Source organism: Mustela nivalis, assembly GCF_964662115.1.
Source record: "Mustela nivalis genome assembly, chromosome: 6".
In the NCBI taxonomy this organism is placed as follows: domain Eukaryota; kingdom Metazoa; phylum Chordata; class Mammalia; order Carnivora; family Mustelidae; genus Mustela; species Mustela nivalis.
Genome location: NC_139025.1, coordinates 12,488,756 through 12,498,908, shown reverse-complemented (window position 1 = coordinate 12,498,908; position 10,153 = coordinate 12,488,756).

Here is a 10,153-nt window from a genome sequence, read left to right as displayed (position 1 = left end):
ACTCAATTTCTTATCTTTATTTCAAGAATAATTATAGCTTTTTACACCGGGTGTGTGAGAGAGAGAGAGAGCAAGAGAGAGAGAGAGGAGAGAGAAGTAAATGTTAATGTCAAGTAGTTTACAGATAGTAGAAACTGCGGAACTACCCCGTTTCATGAATGGTGGGATGGCCCCGGAGTGCTCAGGAAAGTGGAGGCCGACACCGTACGAGGGTGGGGGAGGCAGGGGTGCCGCAGGTTTCTCCCCAGTCTAGGAACAGGGTGATGAACCCCCCAGGTCAAGAGGACTAGAGAGAAGAATCCAGATATCTCTGGGTGGCGGCCCCGAAGATGGGACAGAAGGGCTGGCACCATAGCAACCAGGGAGCCAGGAAACCTCCCAGAAACAGGGAAGCCATCTGCCTTTCAGAAGACTTCTGACTCCGCCTCGTGCGTCAGGGGGAAGACCCCTCCCAGGTCCATCTGACCACAGAGGTGGTGGGAGCAACCACTCCCTGCAGCCCCAGGGGAGGGCTGGGCAGAAAAGCAGGGAGGGCAGGAAGCCTGGGGTTGTAGGATGGCAGGAGAGCAGCAGCCTGCCAGGCCTTCGGCAGCACAACCCCCGAGGCCATAGGCAGCAAACAGATCCCTTAGTCATTTCCTCCAGACTCTGCTGGGCTGGCCCCAACTGTCCTGTTTGCCCTCGTGGCCTGGGAGATGTTCCCCACAGATCGTGCCCTGGGGCAAGAGAAGCAGGGGGCAGAGTTCCTGGGGCCTCTGCACCCAAACACAGGCTGCAGGGCCCGCGGCCGCATGACCACAGGTGGCCCAAGAGTCTGGCTGGCTTGTCCAGAACATCCGCCAATGCAGTACAATAGAGGAAAAGTCCAGGGAATCCCAGTCTGACAACAAACTAAGCTGGGAAGTTTTCGCCTGATGTGAACCCCGGCGGATTTCCAGGTGGACCCAGGGAAGGAGTCTGGCCTCTAGCCAGCAGCCTGCGGCGGGGAATGCCTTGAGCACAGGAGATGCGGGAGGACTCTTTTTTGGATCGCCGGCCTGTCGCACAATACACGACAAGTGGGTAACTAGTAAGATTTTACTGACTGAGCTAACGAACGGCCGGAGAGGGATGGAAGGAAGACCGGGATGAGTCTGAACGATTCCAGTGTGAAACGGCCCCCGTCAGCAGAAGACCGCCCCTCCGTCAGCACCCCGGCTTTATACGCCCCTCCGCTCCTTTCCCAAGAACCAGAAATGCTTTGAGGAAACTTGGGCCACACTCGCTGAGATGTCCCAAATTCTTCCCACCGAGACTTGGGGACAAGAGAACCCGTGTGTCAAGGATCCGGTCTCCCCAGGCCCGGGCTTCCTACGTGAAAGCGTGGGAGCTTACTCATTTTGGAAGGACGGTGAGTTACTCTAGAACTTGCCACCCGATCTGTAAATGGGAGTAAAAACGACAACCATCTCCTGAATCAGATGCAACACGTCCTACTGAGTGCCGAGCCTGGTTCCGGGCGCCCCGTGGTCTCTGCATCAGGTGAGCCTCATTATAAGCTCTCAGTCCTGGTGACGCAGCTACCAGGTCCATGGACTTCCATTCCTTCTACTTTCGGTGTTACACGAGAGTGGAGATTCCCCCCAGGCGTGTTCTTGCCTGCTAAGCTCAGATTCTCTTATCTTTGAGAAGAAAAGAGGCCTCTCTTTGAAGGACGGAGCCCAGCAGGGCACGTGGCTGGTGACTGCTGCCTCCAGAATGTGGCCCGTCCAGAGCAGCAGGACTGCGGGCTCCCGGTTCTAACAAGACGAACCCTGGAGGGGCTGAGCAGGCAGTGAGCTCAGGCTTCAGGTCCCTGCCCGGTGTCTGCCCCCAGGGACGCTCTGGATTCCCTCCCTGGTCCCCTACACACACACACACACACACACACACACACACACGCACGCACGCACACACACACACACACAAACACACACTCCTGCGCTGGGGCTCTCGGGGAAGGCTGCCTTGGGGAAGGAGCTCCCCCTACGCCCACAAGATTCCTTAACCCAGTCACCTTCAGAGTCACAGTCTAGATGCCCTTCCAAGTTGTCACTAAGCAACAGTCCCCAGCACAGACCCCTGCAGGCCTCACTATGTGAAATAGGAGACTCAGGCTCAAATCCTTCAGAGAGAGGGGAGTTCAGGCCTTGATGGAACAAGAAACAGGGCAGAACCTGGGTTACTACCTTTAATGAGCTTAATTTCCCTCCGGGGAGGTGCATCAGGCACAGCCACAGAGCATTTTGCTGCAGAAGGAGCTAGGTTATTGGGTCCGAGGACGCCCAGAGGCTAAGAAGCTGTGCCCGAAGTCTCAGAGGGAGTCTGGAGCTGCGGCAGGACCAGACCCTAGGTCTCCTTTAGGACTGCACTACACTTACCTTTCTAGCTTTTGTCACACTTTGTGCAGGCAGGCAGGAACTCGCAGGTGGGTGCTACGGGCATCTAGCGGGTAGAGATCAAGGATGTTGCCAAACGCAGCCAGACACATTGTTAGAAGCCCTCACAGTGGAGACTTGTCATGCCCAACGTGTCCGTTTGGTTGGCTGTCCCTGGGTGTAGGTGATAATCTACGCTGACCACCCAAACCTCCAGGAGCACTGCAACGTCGCAGAAACATCCTGATGATTCCACTGTTGGGTGAAAAAACAGTATCTTTTTTCTGACACCAAATCTGTGGCGTTTTTTCCACATCAACGACCAATTCTCTGACATCAAGTGGGTGTGCAACAATTCAGTTTGGTTCTGACACGATCAAGCTGGAGTTAACACGGACCCCACAGCTTAAGGGCTCAGTCACAGAAAGAAATCCCTTGACAAAGGGAAGCAGTGACACTGTGACTCATTCTATGTTTTAGAAATCTGATATTTGGAAACCTGCAGACCTGAAGAGTCAGGGTCTTCTTACGAAAACCTGATACACAAGCACTATCCAGACAAAGAGCTGATTCACTAGGGGTGCTGGACCTTTACTTGAAGCCCCAAATAGTGAATGTTTCACATCTAAATTTTGTAGACTTTGGTAGATACATTTTTGTAAAAAAAAAAACTGTGTGAAACAATGGGATTTCTGGTTTCTTTCCCCACCCCATAGTGATCGCATGCTTTTTATAATATGCCCATGCCATGGTACACCGCTTGCAAGGAAGAATTTATTAATGAGTCTATTTAGGGATTTTCGAATAGAAGACCTTATAAGAATGCAGACTAGCTGCTCTTTTAGTACATGGAAGCAGGTGAACTCTAGTTCTCATCCGCATCAGGCCCCTGGGTCAGGGTGCTGGGATTACTGGTGGGGGCGGAACAGAGATAGTGGGAGTTTCCTGTGGAGCACCCATCACTGAAGAAATCTCTCTACCTCCTCATTCAACCCAGGTTTCCAGGGATCAAATAAGACTCAAGATCTGATGGGGGTTGGGGAGGGAAGAAATCATTTTCTAATTCCCAGCATTTCTCCCCATCTCTACAAATCTTCAACCCAACTCAGCTCCCAGCAAAGCCGTCACGGGTCCGAGTTGATCAGATGGCAGAAGGCGCCATCTCTCCCGGTGCCTGCCTGCCTCAAGAGGGGGCTCATGGCGGTCAACGGCACAGTCTCTAAAGTTGATGTTCAGCTGGGATCCCAGTTCTGTCACTTACTAGCTGTGGACTTAGGGTACTTCACCCCTTAAGCATCAGTGTCTGCCTCTATCAAAAGGGGTCATACGAGCAGCATTACTCACAATGGCTACAAGGAGAAAGCAGGTCCGGTGTCCACCAGCCGATGCTTGGATAAACAGAACCCATACGATGGTCTCTGAGCCTTCAGACGGAAGAAATCCTGACACCCGCTACCACGTGGACGAACGTGAAGATCTCACGCTGAGTGCAAGGACAAACACGGTACAATTCCATTCCCATGAGGTACTCAGAGTAATCAGAGTCACAGAGACAAAGCCGAACCGAGGCTTGGCGGGGGGCTGGGGAGTTGTCCAATGGGTACGTTTTGCAAGATGGAGAGTTCTAGAGATGGGCAGTGGTGATGGTGCACGGTCGTGAGAACATACTTCATGCCACGGAACTATACATTTAAAGACAGGTAAGCCAGTAAATTTTATGTTACGTCTATGTCACCATTTTTTTAAATAAAAAAAATAAAATATGGGGTGCCTGGGAGGCTCATGGGTTAGGTGTCTGACTCTTGGTTTAGCCTCAGGTTACGATCTTAGGGTCATGAGATGGAGCCCCACACGTTGGGCTCCGCACTGGGAATGGAGCCTGCTTAAGAATTTCCCCTTCCTTGAGAGACTATGGATTCTGAAAAACAATCTGAGGGGTTTGAAGCAGCGGGGGGTGGGAGGTTGGGGTACCAGGTGGTGGGTATTAGAGAGGGCACCGATTGCATGGAGCACTGGGTGTGGTGAAAAAATAATGAATACTGTTATGCTGAAAATAAATTAATTAATTTTAAAAAATGTAAAAAAAAAAGAAATAATGGAAATATATTGAATTTCCTGTCAATAAATAGTTATTCAAATGGAAAAAAAAAAAAGAATTTCCCCTTCCTTCTTCCCCTGCACCCTACCTCTCTCTAAACAAAAATAAAAACCAATCCCCTCAAAATCCGTTCAATCACAAAATAAAAATAAAACAATGAAACAAATAAGGGAGGGTTGTGAGGCTTGAGTGAGCCGTGTAGTGTAAATCCGTGGTTCTCTATCAGGGTGCCCCCTCGCCCCCGCCCCCCCCCCCCCAGCAGTGACTTGTCAGGCCCAGAACCACCGCGGGTCCAGGAGCTCTGGTAAGAAAGCACCTGGCTCCGTTGGTTAAGCCGCTACCTTCTGCTCAGGTCATGACCCTGGGGTCCTGGGATCGAGTCCCACATGGGGCTCCTTGCCCCGCAGGGAGCCTGCTTCCTCCTCTCTCTCCCTGCTTGTGTGTACTCTCTCTCTCGGACAAATAAATAAAAAATCTTAGAAAAAAAAAATCTTAAAAAAAAAGGAAAAAAAAAAAAAAAAAAAAAGCAAGCACCTGGCACATGTGAAAGGAACTCATCACGCAGCAGTAACGGGTCCCCACTCCTCGTGGGTGGGGACCTCTGACAAAAAGGGCTTGAGCACGAGACCCGAGTGTGCACGGGCACCAGGCCGTTTGCGGCCATCCCTGAAACCAGAAGGTCTTTCTCTGCAACTCTCTGCCCTGAGCGGCCTCAACGTGGGCCAGGGGCGGCTCTGTCCCCTCGCGGCTCCCGGACCCGCGTCCACACTGACCCCATTAGCCTCCCCCTCCGTCAGCTGGCGGACAAGAAGGTCCAGGGGATCCTGGAAGGGAAGGCGCAGCTCGGACTTTTTGGCTTTGCTCCCCCAAAGCCCTGCACGTCTTGGGCTGTTTCCCGTCTCCCGGGCTCAGGGACACGCCCCCGGGTCCCCCTGCAGCTGCGGGCAGGGCCCCCCTCTGAGCCGGAGTTACAGTCCTGGGGACGCTCCCGCTCGCCCGCCGCGGCGCAGCCTCTCGGGAGGAGCAGGGAAGCAGCCCCGGGGGTCGGCCCGGGAGGCCGCGGGGTTACGGTTTCCGACCGCAGGGCCCGTCTGTGGCCGAGGGAAGAACTCGAACGGGGCCGGTGTGCGCGGGTTCGGGAGACCAGCAGCACCTGGGAACCCTGGGCGTGCCACCCCCGACCCAGATGGTTCCCGGAGCCTGCGGTCCGCTTCCCGCTCCTCACACGTCTTCTGGAGCGAGGGAGCGCCCGGGGAGCAGCCCCGGCCCGCCCCGCCCCCGCCGCTCCCTCTGGACTGAGCTCCTGCTGCCACCTAGTGGCCGCCTCTGTGAGGGCCCTCGGGCGGGCACAGGCTCCGCGGCCCCCCGCCGCGGACCTTTCTAGCCTCCGAGCTCTCGCCGCCTTCCTGAGCCAAAGGCAAGGCCGCTTCCTGACACGCAGCGCCCTCGCGAGGGCCTCACCTCTGATGGAGCGTCCTGCTCCTGCCACGGGACTCCCTCAGGTCACCGGCCTCCTGTGCGGCCCAGTTCCGTGGGTGGAACGCATGTGGGGCGTGGGGTGGCGGCGACACTGTGGACTGAGCGGCAATGGCACGAGTGCTCGCCCTGTACTTCAGGGTCCCTCAGGAAGATTTCTCCTTTGGAGTCAGAGATTTGAGCATCTCTTGACGTAGGGAAAATTCAAACTCCAAATCTGATAAAAACAAACACAAAACTCCACCGTATCAAGAATTATCTTATCTTTTTAGTCACGAGCTCCCCCCACCCCTACCCTCTCCCCCGACCCCATTCGTGCTGTGTACCTCTCGTTCCTGACATCCTAGCAGCTGTCCTGACTCTTCTGTGGTTTCCAGCCAGGAGCTCCTTGAGGTCAAGGACACTGTATCCAGAGCCTGTATCTAACACAAAAAAGGTAGTAGATGTCCTTAAGTGAAAGAACCCTATGCTATCTGGTCAGCATGTCCCGCCAATTCTTCCAGAAGCCATTCTCTTTCGCTAGCCTTCCTTTTTGTTCCCAGGGCCAGGGCAGTAGGTGCCGTGTGCCCCCACATTTCCCCTCATGATAAGACCGTCCTTCCCCTTGACGGCTCACAGCTATGTCTCTCCCCAGGAATGACCCTCCCTCCAAAGGCAACTACTTACCCAAGGTTAAGCCTCCTCTGGGTGCACCCTGCATCCAGTAACTGGTCAAGGCCGCCAGGGATAGCTCCAGCTTCTGTACCCCAAGTTGAGGTATCTCTGAAGGACCACAGAACCTCTAGAACTTATCCTGGGATGGGCTGAGGCCTTTGTTGTGACCTCACTGTGGTTCACCCTCTCCCTCTGCCCCGTAGGGTTCCTTACCCCCTCACGGGTTGAGGGCTGCCCATGCACGGGGGAACCACAGCCACAGGCTGAGGACAGTTACTCACCAATGTGAGGCAAAGTGTCAGAGTCAGAGGGGCCTGCCTGGGAGCACATAAAGAACCTCTCATCTCCTTCAGCCAGAGGAGAGCAGCAGCGGAGGCTTGGCCAGGACATAATGCTAAGGGAACGGAGCTCCAGAGAAGACTAAATTCGCAGCTTAGGCAGGGCCCCAGGAGAGAAGGATCTGAGACTTGAAGTGGGGGTCACGGCAGCTCTAGAGCTCCCTGCAGAGTTGGCTGATGCTTCTGTTGTCATTGCATCATGGTTCAACTCTGTGCTCTGGAGAACCTTGGAATCCATGCACGGGCCTCAGATCAGATGTGGTCCACTCCCTGCTGGCTGAAGACCAGCCAAAGTCTGCTCACCCCCTTCAGTCGGCTCCCACCTCCTCTCCTGGCCGCCTGGCCAGGAACAGGTCAAGCCACACCACCATGGGGCCGTTAAGTGCTGGGAGTGCTGGGAGGAAAGAGGCTTTGTTCGAAGGAGCTGTGAGACACCGTCAGCGCACACTGGCAGAAGCACAGTGTGGGACTGGATATGGGGTATGGGAGATGGGACTGGACATGGGATATGGGACTGGATCTGGAGGATGCTGCATTGATAGAAACAGAATACGAAGTTGGATAAGAGACTTTACCAATAGGAGGACACTCTCCTATGATAGAAGACTGATACCTGGCAAAGCCCCTAAAAAATATGCAAATATGCTGGTAGGTTGTATCCTAAGAGCTTAGAAGAAGGAACAATCCATACTAAGTACAAGAGAAATGCCAGAACTGCCACGGTACGTCGCTGAAGAATGAGGTCCAAGGTGCAGAGAAGTGGGTGTGTTCAAAAGGGCCTGTTACCTGAGATGAGAAAATCCACCAACTATGTTCCACGGGAGGCAGGGCCAGGAGGACAACTGGTTTAGCAGAATGGTAAGAAATGTGTTGGTGAGAAGGGCGCAAATACTGGGACTAAAGAAGCTGAGTGGGCGCTGTCTCCTGAGACGAGGAGATAGCGCTCTAGAACTAGCTCCCCTGATAACAATGGGATGATAGACACTCAGATTAATAGAGGCTGAGAAGCATATGGCATCAGGAGCAGAGTGGATGTAATTACTATGGCAAGGAGCGGTCAGCATGGCAGCGGAGATAGTCTAACCCAGAGAGAACAGAGAAATGGTTGCTAGAACATGGCCTTCTGAAGGGCAAGTTAGACAGATGGGCAGCCAGCAAGGGTATCACGCAATCTACACACAATCAAAAGAAATCAGGAGGGGAAGTCCCTTAATTAAAAAATTAATTAAAAAAAAAAAGAATCATGATCAGTTGCCCAGGTTCTGGACCTGGAACTCAGTGACTCAAAGGGAAAGCTGGGCCTCAGAATGTCGTATCCTGCAGTGCCACACAGCGGTACACGGGATGGGAAGGGAAGAGCCAGAGACGCAGGAGTGGCTGGACATAGAAACAGGATCTGAGTTGACATTGCTATTGGGCACGCAAAGCGTCATCATGCCCCGAGTTAGAATGCTGGCGGAGATACATGGAGATATACACAGATCTGACTCAGAGTGGGTCCACTGGGTCCACAGACAAGAACGCAGCGGTTATCCTAGTCCTAGCACGTACAATCAGAATGCACATATGTGGAAGTGAGGCAGAGCATCTAGTTAACCACACTGGGGAAGGTCAAGGAGAAGCCTTTGAAATCACCCTCCTGCCCCCAGCAGCCAAGACAGTAACTCATACATCATTATTTATGACCCATATCCTGTGGGTCTGAGGGGAGCTATCCAGGAGATTATGAGTTCTAGTTGTTTTCTTTAATATAAAAGAGTCATAAAGATATAAAAGAGATATCGAGGAAAAGACATAAAGATGATAGCCTGTTTATTCCCAACTGATTCATCCGTCAGATCACTCACATCTTAGTCGGAATAAAATAACGCTGCTTCAGGCACATGGCGGTGCCTGGTAAATGGCCGCCTTGGCAAATGTATTCTTATCCGTCTCTGCTGAGAGTAAGGGCCAAAGCAGTGTGCATTCCCAGAAGACTGATAACACTATACTTTCATGACCTGAGGAAGCCTGGTCTTGTAGATATGCTGCAGGACATTGCACTAGTCCAGGACATCTATGGCCTCATGTCAGTCAAAGAGGATGAGGAAAAAGTGCCCGTGTGACGGGAGATAAAGCCTATAAAGATTCAGGAGACTGCTGGAACATCTTCAAAATAAAGGACTCATTTCTCCCACCACTGAAAAGGAATCATATGCTCCACAGGTCAGTATGGATTCTAACGTCAGCAAAGTCTCTTCACGGGAACACTGCTCTAATCACACTTGGCAAGTCATATGGAAAGCTTGAAGTAGGGTCCAGAGCAGGAATGACTACAGCCAGTTGAGCACGTGGTATAAGCAACCTTGTCACTTGGTCCATAAAACCTGGTAAATCTGATGATTAAAGCATCTGTGATGGGCAAAGATGCTGGATAGAGTTCACGGTAAATTTAACTGGAGAATTACAACGGGACCCACAAGGTTCTGGAGTAAGGCTGTGGCATTTACCATGAGGAACCACAGGTCATTTGAAAATAGCTCCTGGTTTGTTGCTGGACCTTGCAGAGGACTTGACAAAGTGACTCGGCAGATGTTAAGCCACGAATCTGGGGAAGACCAGCAGCAATGCACTCTAAGATATGTGGTAGTGAGGGCATTGGATATGAGCAGGTGGCCCAGCCTGCCTCCCATGCCATTCACTGTTGCTGCTCAGGGCCCGCTCCCTCAGCTCACACCTATGACCAAAAGGGTGGGCATGTGTCCTGTACAACCAACTTAAGGAAGAGAGAGAGAAAAAAGCCAAGTTTCATTCACAGATGGGTTGGTTTGGTCTGCAGAGGCAAAGCAAAAATGAATGGCTGTTGCAAGAGAGCTCCACTCAGGTGGCCCTTTAAGACAGTGGCAAAGGGAAATCCTTGCAACGCAAAATCAGGCTATCCAGCCACCCACCTTCAGTAGAAATAGAACAGGCCTGAGGCCAGAAAAAAAAAAAAAAGTAAACTCATGGAAATAGCAAATGGCCTGGCTGGTTGGCCAAGGGCCTAAAAGGAGAAAGAAGGTCAGGGACAAGGGTAGAGGCACAGGGATGGATGGATAGGAGTGGGCATGGATTATAAAGATCTTTGAACAACCAGTCCAAATTTGGACCACATTTGATATCAATTTGGCCAATCGATATCAGCCAACTTGTTCCTTTTTTTCTTCTTTAAT